At 39.0% G+C, this 20414-nt stretch overlaps 1 pseudogene; it reads left to right on the forward strand.

The window, feature by feature from the left end:
• The first annotated feature begins 9092 nt into the window (after positions 1 to 9092).
• LOC108695827 lies at positions 9093 to 20414 on the forward strand (annotated as a pseudogene).

Here is a 20414-nt window from a genome sequence, read left to right on the forward strand (position 1 = left end):
GGGTGGATAAATGTAGAATAAATTCAGTCAATGTAATGTCCCTTCCCCAAGAGCTCTTATGTCCCCAGGTAGCACTACCTGCCCCAAGGTACCTTTCCACTCCCATGTGGCAGCTACACAAGCAAGACCTGTCCTCACCCTGGGGAAAAAAACAGTGGCCACAGGCAGGAGATAGAAACTAGCTCTCCCTGAAGCTCAAATACTTTATCAAAGCAGAGCAAATGCCACCCTTTCTTTTTCCTTCTCCCTGAAAAATCCTTTCAAGCAGCACTGTCACACTCAACAGATCTGGCTGCTGCAGCAGGGATCCCTTTATAAGCTCTGTCGGAAACCCTGTACATTTGGCTCCAAAGTCAGGCACTCTGTCCCTCCGAAGGATGAACTGGGGTGCCCAGCCAATCGAATGGCTCTCCAGCCTGTTACTGGGCTGGATGATGTCACAGACAGAAAAACAGGGAAGTATTTGTCTGATCCCCTACATAGGTGTCCAGGGATATGGGTGAACATTCAGGTGGGATTGAGAAAGCATAGTAGGAGTGAGACCATAAGCTATTTATTACAACACAGCTACTCTTTCATGACCACCATGTAGTCAAGGAAGTTGTCAGGAGAAAGAAAGAGGCTGCTCTGATGTTCTTCTGCTTCGGAAAGATTTCTATTTTTTTCCTAAGCAGAAGAACATCAGAGCAGCCTCTTTCTTTCTCTTGACAACTTCCTTGACTACTTGGTGGTCAGACTGGTGGGAAAATGACCAGCAGGTGGTGCTGTTGTAACAAAAATCATTCATGTTAACAGTACATATATCCTTTAATATCTTGGAATTAAAAAAATTAAATCATACAGTTTTATCAGTTGGGTGATATGATGACTATGTATAAATATATAAGGGGATCATATAACAATCTCTCTAATGCTTTATTTACCAGTAGGTCTTTCCAGCTGACACGAGGTCACCCATTCCGATTAGAAGAAAAGAGGTTCCGCCTAAATATTCGGAAGGGGTTTTTTACAGTGAGAGCTGTGAAGATGTGGAATTCTCTCCCTGAATCAGTTGTACAGGCTGATACATTAGATAGCTTTAAGAAGGGGTTGGATGGCTTTTTAGCAAGTGAGGGAATACAGGGTTATGGGAAATAGCTCATAGTCCAAGTTGATCCAGGGACTAGTCCGATTGCCATTTTGGAGTCAGGAAGGAATTTTTCCCCCTCTAAGGCAAATTGGAGAGGCTTCAGATGGGTTTTTTGCCTTCCTCTGGATCAACTGGCAGATAGGTAGTTAATAAACAAAAAAACAAAAAAAAAGGTTGAGCTCGATGGACATGTGTCTTTTTTCAACCTTACTTACTATGTTACTATGTTACTATGTTACATGTATATTGCAAAAGTGCTTAGAAAAGCACCCTCATAAATGTTTCCATTCATTTATTGTTAAGGTTTCTTTATCCGTTAAAGGAACAGTAACATTAAAAAAATTAAGTGTTTTAAAGTAATGAAAATATCATGTACTGTTGCCCTGCACTGGTAAAATTGGTGTGTTTGCTTCAGAAACACTACTATTGTTTATATAAACAAGCTGCTGTGTAGCAATGGCAGAAATTGAAAAACTATATGGCACAGGTTAACGAATGGATAACAGATAACACCATTAGAAAGACAGAGCTTATCTTCTATCTGCTGTGTAACTTGAGCTTTTTCTCCTTTGAATGGCTGCCCCCCATGGCTACACAGCAGCATTATTATATAAACAATAGTGGTGTTTCTGAAGCAAACACAGCAGTTTTACCAGTGCAGGGCAACACTGCATTATATTTTCATTACTTTAAAACACTTTTATTTTTTGACGTTATTGTTCCTTTAAGGGGATTATTTCAGAGCAGACCTGCAGCACTTTCATATGCACCGATCTTTCCCCTGACTATGTGGTCCTGATTATGGACTTTGGGAGGAGGATAATATACGGGTTGTACTACCCCATTACAAGATTTTGGGGAAATACATCCATGCTATTGTTATCATGGATCTGTTTTCCCTAGATGTATTAGGGCTCTTACACAGGGCTTTATTTATGCATTGTAGTTTAGGGCAATTAAACCTATGAGCCAGTTGATTCCATTATATTCTGCCTGGGTGCCGTGAGCATTTTGAGTTTCTTTTTATCCCATTTGCATTTTTTTAACTTGTTTTTTAAGAAACAGCATGCTGAATTTTCTTGCACTTAGAGAACCCAATAGAACAGAGGTTTACATTTGGAGCTGACAAAAACGCACTTTTTATAATGAAGAATGCAACAGTTTTGGAATATGAATTATTGGTAATAGTAGGCTTTTCAACATAATGCTTTCGTTTCTGGATGTAAAATAGACTTTTTTATATGGGCATGTACCACTTTAAGAATTTTTGGCCCCTCTTTTTCAGAAATCCTTTTGATATATATATTTGCTTACTGCACAGGGATTGGTGTGGGTGGTTTTCAAATGAATTGGTGGGGGTTTTGTAGCTATGATTATATGTACTGGAATTGGCATGCTTTCCCTTTAAATTAAATTTCGAGGGTATAAAAGGAAATATTTGGAGGCTGTTTCCCCTTATAGTGTAAACAGATTGCCGTTTAATAAAGTCCACGTTGCAGCATGCACAAACTGAGCAGTTACGGACAGTGACCGAGTATCTGAAATACTTCTCACAGACGGAACTTCATGCTTTGAAGCTAGTGGAAATCCATTTGCATTTCGCTGTGGAACACAAGTCTCATCTGGATCAGTGGCTGTCTTCCATTTACAAGAAGGGTTTTGAACCGGACAGTCTGATTTTTACACATGATGCCTCAGTTAAAACTGCCTGGAGTTCAGAAACCCTGCCTAGAGGATCCCACAATTGGGGCAATTCTTGTCCTTTATCACCAAAATGAAAGAAAGTGTTGGTGGTTTGTACAATAAGGTAACAATGCTTTGTGTCCGATTTCCTAGCAGTTGCTCTCTGCTGCAACTATGTTGAATTGCCAAACCAAAACAAAAATAGGAAAATGAAATTCAACATTTATTTCAGGTTGTGGTAACCTCAGTTTGGAATAAATGTTTTGCAGGTAACCTGCTGAAGTTCCTTTTCCTTTTTTGTTTTTGTTTTAGCTTGTCCTTTAACAACGCCCTTCTCAACGCCCCTTACTGATGTCATCCTGCCGCCCCTAATCATCATGATCACCCCACCCTCTATCATCCCTCCACTCCCTTAACCTCATATACTCTATGACAGCCCTATGCTAAGGAGAGTGAAACTTGTGAAAATAACCCCTGCATCACCGAGGACACAGAACTGGTCCGACACTGAGGAATTAATTGGTGAGATCAACCTGGTGTGGGAGGACTAAAAGGATCATATGGAGGATTAGTGACCAGGATCAGTGATTAGGAGACGACAGATGACACCCTAAATAGGTTACTGGTGGCACTTTTAATACCCAATACTTTTTGCCTACTATTGCCTCTGTTACAAACCTAAGGGGCGACCCCTGTCCTCCTTTAATATGCTGATCCCTTCCTTTGTAATCTCCATGTAATACATATATTTCGCTTTAAATTTATTGCCATGATTTTCGATCACACCCCTTTATTAGTTTCATTGCCTCTAATTTAGTGTTTGCCCGTGGGTCCAGGGGTGTGTGAGGTGTATGGAACCTTGGTGGTGACCCCTTGTACGCATTGTTTACACTGGAGAGTAGGGATGGGCGAATTTGACCCGTTTAGTTTCGACAAAAATTAAAGTTGTCTCGCGGCGAAATTTTTTTGACGTACACCGCCATACAAGTCTATGGGCGTAATTTTTGCAGCAAAACAAGGTGAAAAATTCACCCTTCCCTTACTGGAGAGACCAACTTGTGTTAGAACCATCCAAATACTAGGGATTCCCTAGACTTTGCTGTCATCTACAGACCCAAAGTACTAAATGCAACAAACTGAATGGTTTTTTTCGGAATAAATCGAATCAACTGGTTCTGTATTAGGGGAACAGAACAGATTATCTGCAAACACAGCATAGGGAAGGGATAGACATCATGAAATCAAGCAGAGGTTTTGCATACACAGAGATGCATACCTCCCAATTCTCTGGGAAGAAGCTATCAGCACACAAGGCATTACCGTTGCAGGGAGCACCCTGCTCGTTTATTGTGCTGAAATGCAACGTTTTGGGGACACGCCCCTTTGTCAAGCATGTAGAAACCGTAGTGCAGGAAATACAAATAGGGTGATCAATTAATAAATTAGCATAATTAACAGTGTTATAAAATAACCAATTGCATTACAAAAAATTTTTTTAAAAAAAACACGAGAATTATTATTAATCATCCAAAGTGAACATATTCAGTGTCCAAGGTGTCCATATTTTTCAGCATCAAAAAAGTTAAGTCCATAAGTGTGTGCGAGGTAATGCCTTGTGTGCCGATATCTTCTTCCCAGATCGATTGTGAGGTTGCCGGATCCTCTAATATTGTGCAACGGGCTGATCTCTACAAGGGTCTATGATTGTTCCAATTGCTCACCTCCCAACTGTCGCACATCTCAACCCGCAGTCCCGTGTTTGTACTGAAAAGTCCCGGCTTTCTCTGCACTGAACAGCCAGAAAAATTAATTAATTGGCTTTTGGCAGAGAGCCCAGAACAGCCACCAGGTGCAACTAAGATACTTTGTAACAATTTTGAGATAAGCAAAAAAGTAATTGTAACAATTTAGATAAGGAGGTCCCTTGGGAAAAGTTAGACTCACAGCTTAAAGGGCAATTCACCTTCATAAGCAAAACTGTAATAACTGAAACAAGCCACAGATATATGTTCAAGCTTTCATAACCTGCTAATTTTGTCAAATGAACATGGTCATTAGGGGGTGTGGCCACAAAATGGTCATGGTCAAAAAAAAGTGTGTACCTCTTTTTATTTCCAAAATGTTGGGAGGTATGAGAGATGCAATAGAAAATGAACCCGATTGACCTAATCTACTGCGTGCTAATGGTATCAAGATCAGCATGCCAGAAACTGCAATCGCATCATGCCAATAGTTTTACAAACAATTCCAATAATTGGGGGGTGCCTGCAATTAAGCTAGAATTCTGGCAAATAATACTGTGGGTAAGAAACAATGGATTGAATATGAGTTTTATATCTAACACTTGGCCATAAAGCCCTAAAGTTTGTTGGCAAACTTAAATAACCTGACCTTGCAGGGCTCTGGTTTCTTTTTCCACTGTATGCAATGTTATAAAAAGAGTTTGGGGGCTATTGCATGGTAGCTAATCTCTGTAATAATGCCTGGGTTTGACATGCACACGGCCCTTTTATATTAGGTGCGCCACATCTAAAGCCATCTTTGGCACGAAATTCAAATATTTAAAGAGAACCACAGCCAATTACTGATTGGCTAACGTAGGCCTATTCCTGATAGTTCTTGGGTGCGTTTCTTGTATGTTCTACTGTTCCTTGACCCTTGCCTGTCCTTGACCACTGCTGTATTGCTGCCTGAACAGACCTTTGCCCATACCTCCCAACTGTTTCGCTTTTTCGAGGGACGTCTCAATTTTGACAGCTCAACCTTTAGTCCCAGATTGTTAGAAAAATGTCCTGATTTTCTCTTTGATCTCCTGCACTGAACAGCCAGAAAAAGATACAATGTTTCTGAAATGTAATTAAATAAGAGGCTTTGTCAGAGAGCCCAGAATATTCGTCAGCTGCACTTAGATGCATTTGTAACAATTTAAGATGAGCAAAGATACAATTGTAACTATTTAAGATAATCACGTTTCTTGGAGAAACTGTGACTTGCAGCTTAAAGTATAACCTTAAAAATAAGTGAATGTAAAATTAATGAGGGTGCTATCCTAAGCACTTTTGCAATGTACAGTCATTATTATTCCAAGATAGTAAAGGATACATGTACTGTTAATATAAATGAATTTTGTTACAACAGCGCCACCTGCCGATCATTTTCCCACCAGCCTGACCACCAAGTAGTCAAGGAAGTTGTCAGGAGAAAGAAAGAGGCTGCTCTGATGTTCTTCTTCTTAGGAAAAAATAGAAACCTTTTTTTTTTGAGGCCCAGTGCCAAATGCAATAAAACTGGCAGCTGCCCTGGACTAGATAATGATTGCACAATTTGTGGATAAAAGTGTCCTCGTACTCAAAATAATGATTATCTATGCAGTCAGCCATTAAATGCAAAGTCACACAAGGAGATTTGGGGAGATTAGTCACCCGGCGACAAATTGCCTTCCCCAAACCACCTTCCTGCTGGTAGGGATGTCGCGGACTGTTCGGCGGCGAACTTGTTCGCGCGAACATCGGCTGTTCGCGTCCGCCGCAAGTTCGCGAACGTCGCGCGACGTTCGCCAATAGGCGTTCGCGTCAAAATCGTTCGACCATTCGACCATTCGATCGCTAAAATCGAACGATTTTCGTTCGATTCGAACGAAAATCGTTCGATCGAACGATTAAAATCCTTCGATCGTTCGAATCGAACGATTTTCGGATGTTCGAAGTTCGCGAACTGTTCGCGAACTGTTCGCATTTTTTGCCGGTGTTCGCGAACGGCGTTCGCGAACACATTATCGGCGGTTCGCTACATCCCTACCTGCTGGCTAGAATTTAAATCGCCAGTGGGATGGTGCTCGGATCGCTTAGTTTTCCGAAAGTCGCCGAAGTTGCCTCACTAGGAAACTTTGGGCAACTTCGGAAAACAAAGCACTCCAAGTGCGATATTTGTGCCTGAAGTATAGTCTTCTTGGGCACGTTTTCTCAGTTTTTACTTTATTAGCTTATCTTTCCTGCTCTGACCTTTTGTACGTTGGAACCATCACTTGTCTACTCACCATCGTGTCCTAGTGAATGTATAGCTCTGATTTTACCAAGTTTAGTACCATCTGTATATTTCTATACTTCATTTATAATATCTATAAAGGATAAGTAAACCTTAAATATACGTGAATGTAAAATTTATGAGGGGGCTATTCTAAGCACTTTTGCAATGTACATTCATTGTTTTATTTTTATTTCCAAGATATTAAAGGAGGAAAGCTTGTGATGCATTTTATTACCAATAGATTAACCACAATAGCGCAAGCCAGAACGCTATATATATTCTGCAGAATTCTCTAACATACCTGAGCAAACAGCCATAGAAGTTCTCCCTATTTGTTTAAGATCACAGCAGCCATATCAGCTTTGCATGGAGTAAATATACTTCCCTGCCTTTTCTCTGGTTGCTCCACTCTAGGCTCACATTACAGCAAGGGAATGGGAAGGGAGTGAGTGAAAAGGGAGGGAGAGTAAAGAACTGTACAGGCACCGCTGCTTCTGGCAGAGGGTTTGAGCTGTGGGGAAGAAATCGGATACCAAGCCCATGTGTAACGAATAGGAGGAAAGGAACACTATGGCTCTTGTCACAGAGGACTCAGAGCAGCATTACTGTGTTTATGTGGTTCCAGTGTTTATAGTTGAATTTACTTAGTTTTAAACTTTCCTTGTCCATTAAAGGATATACGTACCGTTAACACAAATGAATTACAAAAGCGCCACCTGCTGGTCATTTTCCCACCAGTCTGACCACCAAGTAGTCAAGGAAGTTAGAAAGAAAAGAAAAGAAAAGAAAGAAAGAAAGAAAGAAAAGAAAGAAAGAAAGAAAGAAAGAAAGAAAGAAAGAAAGAAAGAAAGAAAGAAAGAAAGAAAGAGGCTGCTCTGATGTTCTTCTGCTTAGGAAAGATTTGAGAAAGGTTTCTATTTTTTTCCTAAGCAGAAGAATATCAGAGCAGCCTCTTTCTTTCTTCTGACAACTTCCTTGACTACTTGGTGGTCAGACTGGTGGGAAAATGACCAGCTGTAACAAAATTCCTTCATGTTAAAGGAACAGTAACACTAAAAAGAATGAAAGGAATTTAAAGTAATGACAATATCATGTAGTGTTGCCCTGCACTGGTAAAACCGGTGTGTTTGCTTCAGAAACACTACTATAGTTCCTATAAACAAGTTGCAAAATTCCTTCATGTTAAAGGAACAGTAACACTAAAAAAAATTTAAAGTAATGACGATATCATGTAGTGTTGCCCTGCACTGGTAAAACCGGTGTGTTTGCTTCAGAAACACTACTATAGTTCCTATAAACAAGTTGCTGTGTAGCAATGGTGGAAATTGAATATATATGACACATGTAAAATAGTGGATAACAGATTACACCATTGTGTTCTACAGAGTTTATCTGTTATCTGCTGTGTAAACTGATCCTTTTCTCCTTTGAATGGCTGCCCCCATTGCTACACAGCAGCTTATTTATATAAACAATAGTAGTGTTTCTGAAGCAAACACACCAGTTTTACCAGTGCAGGGAAACACTGCATTTATTTTTATTACTTGAAAACACTTTCATTTTTTGATGTTACTGTTTCTTTAACAGCACATGTATCCTTTAATATCTTGGAATTTAAAAAAAAAAAAATAATAATCAATGTACATTACAAATGTGCTTAGAATAGTACCCTCATTAATTTAACATTCACTTATTTTTAAGGTTTACTTAAACCCCTTCGTGATTCATTGATGCAGTGCAAAGTGCTGCAATAGACATAGGATACCCCCCCCCCAAAATGAAAATTTGTGCTGGCTTTGTGGCGCTGGCAGTTCCTTTTGAATTCCGCTGGGAAATCAGTCCTAAAATATAAATAAAGCTAGGCCCAGCACCGAACCCTGTAGAACCATGTTTATTTCTTTAGAACAGTTAATATATATTTCAAATCTACCCTTATAACCAGGCAGTGGTTTAATTGAGAGACTGGAAGATGAACATGAGCAGACCTGAAAACAAGTAAGGAATAGTAAGAAATAACAATAAAATTACTCACAGAGTAATAGCTTTTTGGTTTCTCCGAATGTAGTAAAAAACGTAGACACTAAAAAGAGAACCTTCTATCTATAACATACTAAACACTACAACTCAAACAGCATGTAGAAACTGTTTGAGCAACATGTTACTCACCAACCCCTTGGATGTTGCTCCCAGTGGCCTCAAAGCAGGTGCTTATTTTTGAATTCCAGGCTTGGAGGCAAGTTTTGGTTGTATAAAAACCAGGTGTACTGCCAAACAGAACCTCCTGTAGACTGTCAGTCCATATAGGGTCTACCAAATAGCTAATCAGTCCTTATTTGGGACCCCAGGTAAATCCTTGTAATGCTCTCAATTTATTTTTATCATTTCAGTGTGGCTCAGAGGTAAAAAGTTTGGGGACCCCTTGCTTAGAGCAAAGTCCTTTTATCCAATTGCTTTTGATTTTTGTTTTTCAAATAAAAAAAATGATGCTTTTAGGTGGAAGTCATTATCTCTGGATGGATGAAATCTCACGTATTCTTCACAACAATGGTCAAGAGGTAACAATGTTCCTGCAGATTGCAGATGGATTACTACCAGGCATGTATATTTAAGAATTACCATTGTTTATTCCTTGTTAACACTGTAATTTCTGCAGACACTTTCTCTGGAACACTCCTCAGCAGAGGGTGAAGGGCCCCCATCTGGGTGGTACTGCAGTCAGTGGGCCCCAAGAGGCATAACACAAAGTTCACAAATGGGTATAACTTGTGGGTAGTGTTGGGATTGATTATGGGTGGGGTTTCATCATAATGAGGGGTGGATCTTATAAACAGAAGAACATGAGAGCAACCTCTTTCTTTCTCCTGACAACTTCCTTGACTACTTGGTGGTCAGACTGGTGGAAAAATGACCAGCTGTAACAAAATTACTTCATGTTAAAGGAACAGTAACACTAAAAAAAATTTAAAGTAATGACGATATCATGTAGTGTTGCCCTGCACTGGTAAAACTGGTGTGTTTGCTTCAGAAACACTACTATAGTTCCTATAAACAAGTTGCTGTGTAGCAATGGTGGAAATTGAATATATATGACACAGGTTAAATAGTGGATAACAGATTACACCATTGTGTTCTACAGAGCTTATCTGTTATCTGCTGTGTAAACTGATCCTTTTCTCCTTTGAATGGCTGCCCCCATTGCTACACACAACTTATTTATATAAACAATAGTAGTGTTTCTGAAGCAAACACACCAGTTTTACCAGTGCAGGGAAACACTGCATTATATTTTTATTACTTGAAAACACTTTAATTTTTTGATGTTACTGTTTCTTTAACAGCACATGTATCCTTTAATATCTTGGAATTAAAAAAAAAAATAATAATTATAAATGTACATTGCAAATGTGCTTAGAATAGTACCCTCATTAATTTAACATTCACTTATTTTTAAGGTTTACTTAAACCCCTTCGTGATTCATTGATGCAGTGCAAAGTGCTGCAATAGACATAGGATGCCCCCCCCCCACCATATAAAGTTGTGCCTTGCACTAATATTCCAGCAGCACCTAAATGAAAATTTGTGCTGGATTTGTGGCGCTGGCAGTTCCTTTTTAATTCCGCTGGGAAATCAGTCCTAAAATATAAATAAAGCTAGGCCCAGGACTGAACCCTGTAGAACCATGTTTATATCTTTAGAACAATTAATATATATTTGAAATCTACCCTTATAACCAGTGGTTTACTTGAGAGACTGGAAGATGAAAATGAGCAGACCTGAAAACAAGTAAGGAATAGTAAGAAATAACAATAAAATTACTCACAGAGTAATAGCTTTTTGGCTTCTCAGAATGTAGTAAAAAATGTATACCCTAAAAAGAGAACCTTCTATCTATAACATACTAAACACTACAACTCAAACAACATGTAGAAACTGTTTGAGCAACATGTTACTCACCAACCCCTTGGATGTTGCTCCCAGTGGCCTCAAAGCAGGTGATTATTTTTGAATTCCAGGCTTGGAGGCAAATTTTGTTTGTATAAAAACCAAGTCTACTGCCAAACAGAGTCTCCTCTAGGCTGTCAGTCCATATAGGGTCTACCAAATAGCTAATCAGTCCTTATTTGGGACCCCCAGGTAAATCCTTGTAATGCTCTCAAATTTTTTTAATATTTCAGTGTGGCTCAGAGGTAGAAAGTTTGGGGACCCCTTGTTTAGAGCAAAGTCCTTTTATCCAATTGCTTTTGATTTTTGTTTTTCAAATAAAAAAAATGTTGCTTTTAGGTGGAAGTCAGTATCTCTGGATGGAATCTCACGTATTCTTCACAACAATGGTCAAGAGGTAACAATGTTCCGGCAGATTGCAGATGGATTGCTACCAGGCATGTATATTTAAGAATTACCATTATTTATTCCTTGTTAACACTGTAATTTCTGCAGACACTTTCTCAGGAACACTCGTTAGCGGAGGTTGAAGGGGCCAAGAGGCATAAAACAAAGATCAAAAATGGGTATAACTTATGGGCAAGTGGGCAGTGTTGGGTGGATTATGGGTGGGGTTTCATCATAATGGGGAGTGGCTGGGGTGGATCAGGGGTGCGGCTTTATGTATTCTGATCATTTTTTCATTTGGGCCCAGATGACTAATAGGTTAATAATTGTGGACCCCAAGGCAAAGGGTCCTACTAATTTATTTGTAAAGGATCCTGCTGTCAGCCCTTTGGGTGAAGTCTGCCCAGAAAATAAGAGTAGGCTCCTTGATTTTAGAGTATCAAGCTATGAAACTCTTACTGGACACGGAAGTTTTTAGTACCATATTTGTTCTAGTATTTTTCGTGCTTTAATGCCACTTATTGCAACCTTCCCCACAAACCAAATTGAAATAATGGATAAGAGAAATAACTTTTCTAATTCCAGAGAGGCTATTGGTGCACTAAATGTTGTAATACTGGGGTGCTTGAAAAAGCAGCTACTGGACCAAATAGCAGATTTTTTTTTAGACCCCTGTTTTGCAACAATATAAAGAAACTGTACCATAGTTATTGCCCCACTGTGTACCCTTACATTGGTGAACCCCAAATACTATTATTAATGCTACTCCGAGCATCACATGTATATCATATGTATATGACGTGTGCTTTTAAGTCACTGATGTTTATGTTTCAGATTACCAGATGCAGGAGAGTCCTTACAGAGTCATCACCTGGTCACTGGATGAAAAGTATTTGAAAGAATTTAATGAGTTTTTCAGAGACAGCAAATATAACTTTAAGGACGGGTGAGTCAAATATATGAATACGACCATAGGCCTCAATTACTTTGGCTGCAAGTGCTATGCACTGGGTCCCCAGCCTTTTTTACATGTGAGCCACATTCAAATATAAAAAGAGCTGGAGAGCAGCAAAATCATGGACAAAGTTCCTGGGGGTGCCAAATAAGGGCTGTGATTGGCTTTTTGGAAGTGCCTATATGGACTGGCAGTCTCAAAGAGGCTCTGTTTGGCAGTACACCTGCTTTTTATACAAAAAAATTGCCTGGAATTCAAAAATAAGCACCTGCTTTGAGGTCACTGGGAGCAACATCCAAGGGGTTGGTGAGCAATATGATGCTCGTGAGCTACTGGTTGGGGATCACTGCCTTGCTGCACTCTGCACCTTGTGCCATATTAAGCCCCTGGCATTAGGTGAAGGGCACAGCATTGTTGAGTGTAAGGCTGCCCTGTCTTTACCACCTGCCATCTGGTTAGATGTACTATTTTGTAATATAATGGAGGTCATCTGCTACAGTGAACTTATAGAGTTTCTAGTAGAAGGCAAATTAAAAGGCAACAGGACATTTAGAGTTTTCTTGAAAACACTTCACCACTCATCCTAGCAGCTTCTTCAGTTCTGTCATTCGGATCTGTGGAGAAAAAAAACTTTAAAAAGTCCAGTTGCCTTTTGACTTAATGGTACCTGATACTGTATATCATGACCAAGGTGAATGAGAATCTTTATAGACATTGTATAGAGTTATATTGACAAACTATGGTATGTCATGGGCTCCAATGGTGGAATTGGAATTGGAACTTTAAGTACAGGCCTTTTCTTATTACTTGCCTCAGGGTGACCAGTGGGGCACCAATGATTGGTGCAGCAGTAGCTGAAGAGTAGCTGCATCTCCTCTTCTCTTCCTTTCTACCAATTAAAAAAAATCCCAGTTAATAAATATAATCCTCAATTCACCAGGATCTGGTCAAAATGGTCCCCCAACTTGACATTCGTAGCAGGAGACAGCAGTCAGGAGTGTAGAATGTCCTGTTGACCACTACTCGGCCTGTTGCATTGGCGCCTCTTGAAAATGTACTAGACAAGCTAAGCTACATTTGAGCTGATACTCAGATAAAAAGTTATGTGCTGCTGCTTGGTTAATTATTTATACAGAATGCCATATATGGTTTCTGAAATTATACCAATACAATTTTTAATATTATTTTTGCAGTGATGAACTTTCTTCTTATTTGACACATTTCTCACACCAGTGCAAGATGATATTTAACCAGACGTCCATCATGAACATATTAAAGGAAGAGAAGTATGACCTTGCGGTGATAGATTCTTTCAATCCTTGTACCTTTCTGGTGTCTGAGAAGTTAGGAATCCCCTTCATTGCTACTCACCCTTTTCCAGTAAAGATTTCCTGGCATTCAGGAATACCGAACCAGCTGTCCTATATGCCAGTGTATCAGTCCCAACTAACAGATCACATGGACTTCTTTGAACGGGTGAAGAATGTTTTCATGTACATTGCCTCCGCTGTATTGGAGAGAAATATCTACTCATTATTTGATGTTATTGAAGAACATTTTCCAGCATGCTCTAGGCCAACCCTTGAAGAGCTCTACAAGAAAACAGCACTCTGGATGTATAATACAGATTTTACCATTGAATTTCCCCATCCTTTTTTCCCAAATGTTCTGTACATTGAAGGTGTATTGGCAAAACCAGCAATGCCTGTCTCAGAGGCAAGTGCTCTTTTATTTTTGCAATATTCCTATTTAGTTTTTACATGGATGATAAACAGTGATGAGCATTTTTCTACTACATCTATCTGCTTTCATAAAAATACATATTTTATACTTTCTATGGATATGTTCCCAATGTATTTGGGTATCTTTCTTACCTCAGCCGCTTCAATAATTAATCCTGTTCAGGGATCAAAGGGTTATGAAATGCATAATACTTATCAACTGGGCACACTTCCATTTAAGGGGTTACTAAAACTCAATTTTTTCTGGTTGAGCAAAAACTCAAATTTTTAGAGGGAAAACATTTTTTTTTCAAGATTTATTATACTCTGAAGCTGCAAAATGGGATGGGAGTTTGGTCGAGCTTGGTTTAATAAAAAATTATATAAATTTGAGTTTTAGTAAATAATCCCCTTAGTGTACAGGTATGGAGTATATTATCGAGAATGCTCGGGACCTGAGGTTTTCCACATAAAGGATCTTTCTGTAATTTGGATCTTCATACCTTAAAGGATAAGTAAACCTTAAAAATAAATGAATGTAAAATTAATGAGGGTGATATTCTAAGCACTTTTGCAATGTACATTCATTATTTTTTTTTAATTCCAAGATATTAAAGGATACATGTACTGTTAACATGAATGAATTTTGTTACAACAGCGCCACCTGCTGGTCATTTTCCCACCAGTCTGACCACCAAGTAGTCAAGGAAGTTGTCAGGAGAAAGAAAGAGGCTGCTCTGATGTTCTTCTGCTTAGGAAAAAATAGAAACCTTTCTCAAATCTTTCCTAAGCAGAAGAACATCAGAGCAGCCTCTTATTTGTAAGGTTTACTTACCCTATGTCTACTAGAATATCATGTAAACATTAAATAAACCTGATATGCTGGTTTTGCTAATAAGGATTGATAACATCTTAGTTGGGATCAAGCACTGGTTTATTATTACAGAGAAAATCATTTAAAAAAAATTTAATTATTCAGATAAAATGGAGTCTATGGAATATGGCCTTCCCATTATTCTGAGCTTTCTGAATAACGGACTTCTGGATAACGGATCCGATACCTGTATAACTAGCATTTATGTTATTCTTACCAAACTGCATAACCTTGCGCTTATCAACACTGAACTGAACTTCACTGAACTTCATTTGCAAGTTTGCTGCCCAGTTCCTCGATTTAGTTAAACCTCTCTGCAAACTGGCAGCATTACAATTTAGTATCGTCAGCAAAAGTAGAGACAGCACTTACAATGCCATTTATAAGGTCTCTAATAAACAAATTAAAAACCAAAAGGCCAAGGACAGACCCAGGTGGTACTCCACTAACAAGACTTGTCTAATTTAAAAAAATTCCAATTACCACAACCCTTTGTAATCTATTATTTAGCCAGTTCTCAATCCAAGTACAAACATTATGGGGCCCTTTTACTAACAATCAAATTTCGTTTTTTTCCATGGATCGCTAAAAAGGTACTGTTTTGCTATTTTGAAGGTTTTCAAGCTTTAAAAATTTGAGATTTATAAAGTGTAAAAACCACAAAAAAACTCAAATACAAAAATTCACCAAGTAAAAGCTGGCGAAGTCCTATAAATGTCAATGGGAGCTGCTCTATCCTATTGGATCATATTTAATCAATTCGAACTTTTAGAGGTTTTCTGAATTTCTTTTTTTGTTATTTTCCATTCATGCTTTTTTTAATTCAGATCATTTAATAAATTTCATGACATTAGTGTTTTTTAGAGAGTTTAGTTGTGGTTTCAAAAACTTCTGAAACAAATAAAATGATAAATAGGCCTTCAAATTTCAGGTCAGTTTCATTTAATCAGTCTCCTTTTGTGTGGCACTGTATTATATGCTTTAACAAAGTCTACGTAGATAACATCCACTGCCATCCCAGAGTCTAGGTTCCTGCTCGTACTCCCCATAGAAGGTAATGAAATAAGACTGGCAAGATCTATTATGCATTAAACCATGCTGGAACAAATTCTTATTATTGTGATTTGCAATGTATTTCAGTATCTTGTCCCTTATAACACACTTGAAAATCTTTCCCACACTGATGTCAAACAGTTTTCTTACAGCTTTATGTATATACCTGCACTTACTGAACTACAAATATATTAAGATCTCTGTAGAAAAAGTGTCATAGCCTATTTATTTCTTTGATGTGTTTTGCAGGAATTGGAAGATTTTATCTCTGTCAGGAGAGCACGGGTTTATCATTGTGACATTTGACTCGATTATATCGTCCAATCCTCTTACTGAGTTTGTAAAGGAGATGAATGAGGGTTTTGCAAAAATTCCGCAAAAAGTCATCTGGCGATATCGAATATCAGAGTGGCCAAAAGAACTGAAATTGGCTCAGAATGCTAAAATAATGAATTGGATTTCTCAGAATGATCTCCTGGGTACAAAATTATTTTTTTACAAAATTTCTTTTTTGTGTTTTATTCCCAAATTCTACTATTATTCAGGCTTGTGCAATGTATGCAATTGCTTTACTATAATAACTGCTGTTGTTTGGGTTTATATAGCTATGATGGTAGCAGTGTCACATGACTGTCTGCACCATTATAACCTGTCCTGAGATCACCCCAAAGATGAATGTTTGGTTAACACTTAGTTGTTACACAATGGAGCCCCATACAAACTTCTAATTTTGCTTTCACTGAAGCAGCACAATCCTTTTATTTGGAGAGGGTGATTATTTTATGTTTTAATTTATAATTAATGAATGATAAAGAAAAGCATTGTATTGCTTAATGCTTATAATGTTTAAGGCTGCTGTAGCAGTAATTGTTTTGTTTTTTATGTTTCACTGTAGGACACCCCAAGGCTCGCCTTCTGGTCACTCATGGAGGGGTAAATAGTATCCAGGAAGCTATCTATCATGGGGTTCCTATGGTGGCAATCCCTCTTTTTTTTTGATCAGTTTGACAATGCAGTTCGGATAAAAGCTAAACATTTGGGAACATTTATTCTGACAGATCAACTCAAAGCTGAGAAATTGGCAAATGCTATTAGGGATGTAATAGCAGATGAAAGGTATTGTATCTCTAACCTACTGTATATTTTAATGTGCAGGTATAGGATGTATTATCCATAAACCCATTATCCAGAGAGCTCCAAATTACAGAAAAGCCCTACTCCCATAGACACAGTTTTATCCAAATAATCCAAATTTTTAAAAATGATTTCATTTTTTCTGTAATAATAAAAGAGTAGCTTGTACTTGATCTCAACTAAGATATAATTATTTATTATTGAAAGCAAAACCAGCCTATTTCATGTTTAAATTATTTTCTAGTAGACTTAAGGTGCAAAGATCCAAATTATGGAAAGATACATTATTCGGGAAAACCCCCGGTCCGGAGCATTCGGGATAGCAGGTCCTATACCTGTATTTTAGTGTGTTGCCCAACACTGTCCATTATACCTTTTAATTTATTGCTCCAGATAGTAACAGACAAGGAATTTCACTGATTGACCAATATGTTAGGCAACCACCACAAAATTTAGCCTATACGGTTTTTCCCCCTTTTTTTATATACATGTGTAACCCATTTTTGGCCACACCCTGGTGCCAAAGTGGTACATCACAATATTTACCGACTTACAGGTCCTGAGTCCCCTTTGCTAGGTGAAATGGTACTGAAAATTCTTCTTCTCTGGCAGTGCCTCCACCAAATGGAATCTGGGAATGCACCTGTGGATGGGCCCATTAAGAATAACATGAAACACACACTTTATTATATAAAAACAACTTCATATAAGTGTAGTGCTATAGTAAATTTAGTGCACCTTACTCTACTATGGGCTTCACTCCTAGTACATATGCTCCGGATGAGACCTTAAATCTTAGGGAGTGAGCCTTCGCATCGAGGTGGAAGCAAGGTGTAGTGCAACTGTAACAGTAATCAGGGTGCAAAGAATTGGGCGCCAGTGGTTCTTATAACTTAACCAAATAACAGATTTATTGAGCACAGTATACAATCCTCAGTGGAGTGTACATAGATCAGAACATTGCAGGTTCATACAGTACATTGAATAGGCAGTACTCACAACACCTTTGGTCTCCTCAGAGATAGGAACAATACATGCAGCTTTGAGGAGGTACACCCAGCTTTCAGCCTTTCCCCTAAGTGGAACCTGAGGGGAATCTATCTACCCTAGGTCTGTAAACTTAGTCCCTACTTCTGGGCAATGAGTACCCTGGGATCTTAATCCCACTACAATCCTCATAGGAGCCTCAGATTGCTCAGCTAAATAACCTGACTGACTATCACTCCTAGAGTGATCTATAAGGGTGAGTAGCCTATTCTTACTAGACCTGACCTGTCTAGGTTCCACTCGAGCTCTGCCTCCTGCACAGGCTAGAGCCAGCACAAGATGGACCCTGAAAGTATGGCTTCAGAGCCTTTTATACTCTAGCACAGTGCCATCTGCTGGTCACTGTGGGAAACAACAAGAGTCAACAATACCCCTCCCAACTGTATTTTAGGACCCAATTAGGTGTCCATAACATGGAGGGACTGCCTGACAATAATACTAGGGGTGGCTATTCTACACATCCCTACATAAGGAAAGTAATTGAAAGAGTAAGCAAAACACATAATATAAATATGCATTAACATAACATGACCCACTACCCTGGAGAACCTATGCAAGTCCAGTCCTGACACCTCCCTGGCAGGCAAAGTCCCACACTACTCCTTTGCAGACAAAGAGTCTCAGTCCATTTCCCAAAAGAGCACATTTGTCCCCAGGTAGCGCTACCTGCCCCAAATACCTTTCCCGCTGGACAAGATATTGGCTCCCACGTGGCAGGCACACAAACAGCCTGTTTCACAAACAGGAGATACGCTGGATCATTATTCTCTTCTACCCTTCCTAAGGCATAACTCACCCGAGGGCTCACGCACAGAGCTGGCAGGCTGACCTAGAGCTGGAACAGGCATCCACAGCGATGAATCATTTTATCCAAGGACAGGCATCTAGCTTTATCTTCAGGGTATTGCTCCCAGCACTGTCTATAGCGCGAGCACGATAACCCTCTTTTTTTCTCGTAACACAGCTCCCAGCACTGTCTATAGCGCTAGCACTCAAATATCTTCCTCTGCAGAACTACAGCTCCCAGCACTATCCATAGCATGAGCACAAAAGATGTCCAGCAAACTCCAAACCGGCATGGTTGAGCTTTCCAGGCTTTTTGAGTACCCTGCATCAGCCCACAGGGCCATCAAACTCCCTTTTAGCCCCTTACATCTTTGCATGAGTTCTGATCACATCCTGTGAATGTAGGAATCCTCCAGCAATTGACTCCTAATAGGTTCTAGGAGGTCCCCCATAGGCTAAAACAGCTATTCGTCAGGTCTTAGATGGCGAATGGTCAAATTTGAATTTTTAGACAGTACATGATAAATTTCTATATACTAATTTTCGATTTTTTTTCAAATTCGAATTGAATTTGGACTATTCCCTATTAGAAATAGCTCAAAATTTGTTTTTCTTTTCATTGAAAAATTCACCACCACCGTTGATAAATTAAGGGTCGAATTTTGAGTTCAAGGGTTTTGATAAACTCCCATGAACTCGAAATTTTTTTAAAAAAAGCCACCAATCGAATTTCTTTTTATAAAAAAAATTTAAATCTTTTAAATTCGGGTGAATGTGATCGACCCGCAATCTCCAATCTAATTCGATTTGAGTTTATTCACCAAAATCAACTCGATTTTCAGGATGTCTCCAAACAACTCCAAAGTGATTCCAGGACGTCCCCCATGGGCTAAAGCAGCAATTCGGCAGGTTTAAGGTGGCGAATAGTCAAATTGAAATTCTTAAAGGGCCAGTACATCATAAATTTTGAGGCGAGGGGCCTATAGGGGGGATGAGGCAGAGGAAAGGGGGCCTGGAGGGGGGTGGGAGCCCCAGTGGGCCTCTGACCCACTAGTCTGACAATGACACTATTTGTACCAATATCTACATAGATCAATATACAAAAGTGACTTTCCATGGTTTCAGTAATGCAGTAAATTAAATTAGATATTGCTGCCATGTGCTCATACTATTTATAGGTTAAAAGCTGTGTTTCCTTAGATGATATATGATAAGTTTATGCAGCAGTTTTGTCACAATACTTTATATTTATTCTTACAGTTACAAGAACGCGGCAAAGCACCTAAGCCTGATACAGAGGTCGCAGCCTTTTCCCAAGGACCAACAAATAGTGCGATGGGTGGAGCACATTGTAAAAGTGGGTGGGACCGATCACCTTATTCCTTACTCCTACCAGCAGCCCTTGTATCAGCAGTATCTTCTGGATGTCTTTCTATTTGTGTGTGTGTGTGCGTCATTGGGGCCTGTTACCTCACTGTCAAGCTACTGAAGATGTTCATCCAAAAACGTTGTTCTTTCAGAAAGCTGAAACAAAATTAAAAGCATTCCAAGAAAAGTATATCTTTTTAAACATGAATAGGAAGGTTGCATTCAGCTTGTGTCAACAAATTGACTAATAAAAATAACATGTAACAGTGCACAACAGTTTTCAACAATAAAATATCCATTATTTATAA

The sequence above is a fragment of the Xenopus laevis genome, chromosome 1L, assembly GCF_017654675.1.
Source record: "Xenopus laevis strain J_2021 chromosome 1L, Xenopus_laevis_v10.1, whole genome shotgun sequence".
Classification (NCBI taxonomy): Eukaryota; Metazoa; Chordata; class Amphibia; order Anura; family Pipidae; genus Xenopus; species Xenopus laevis.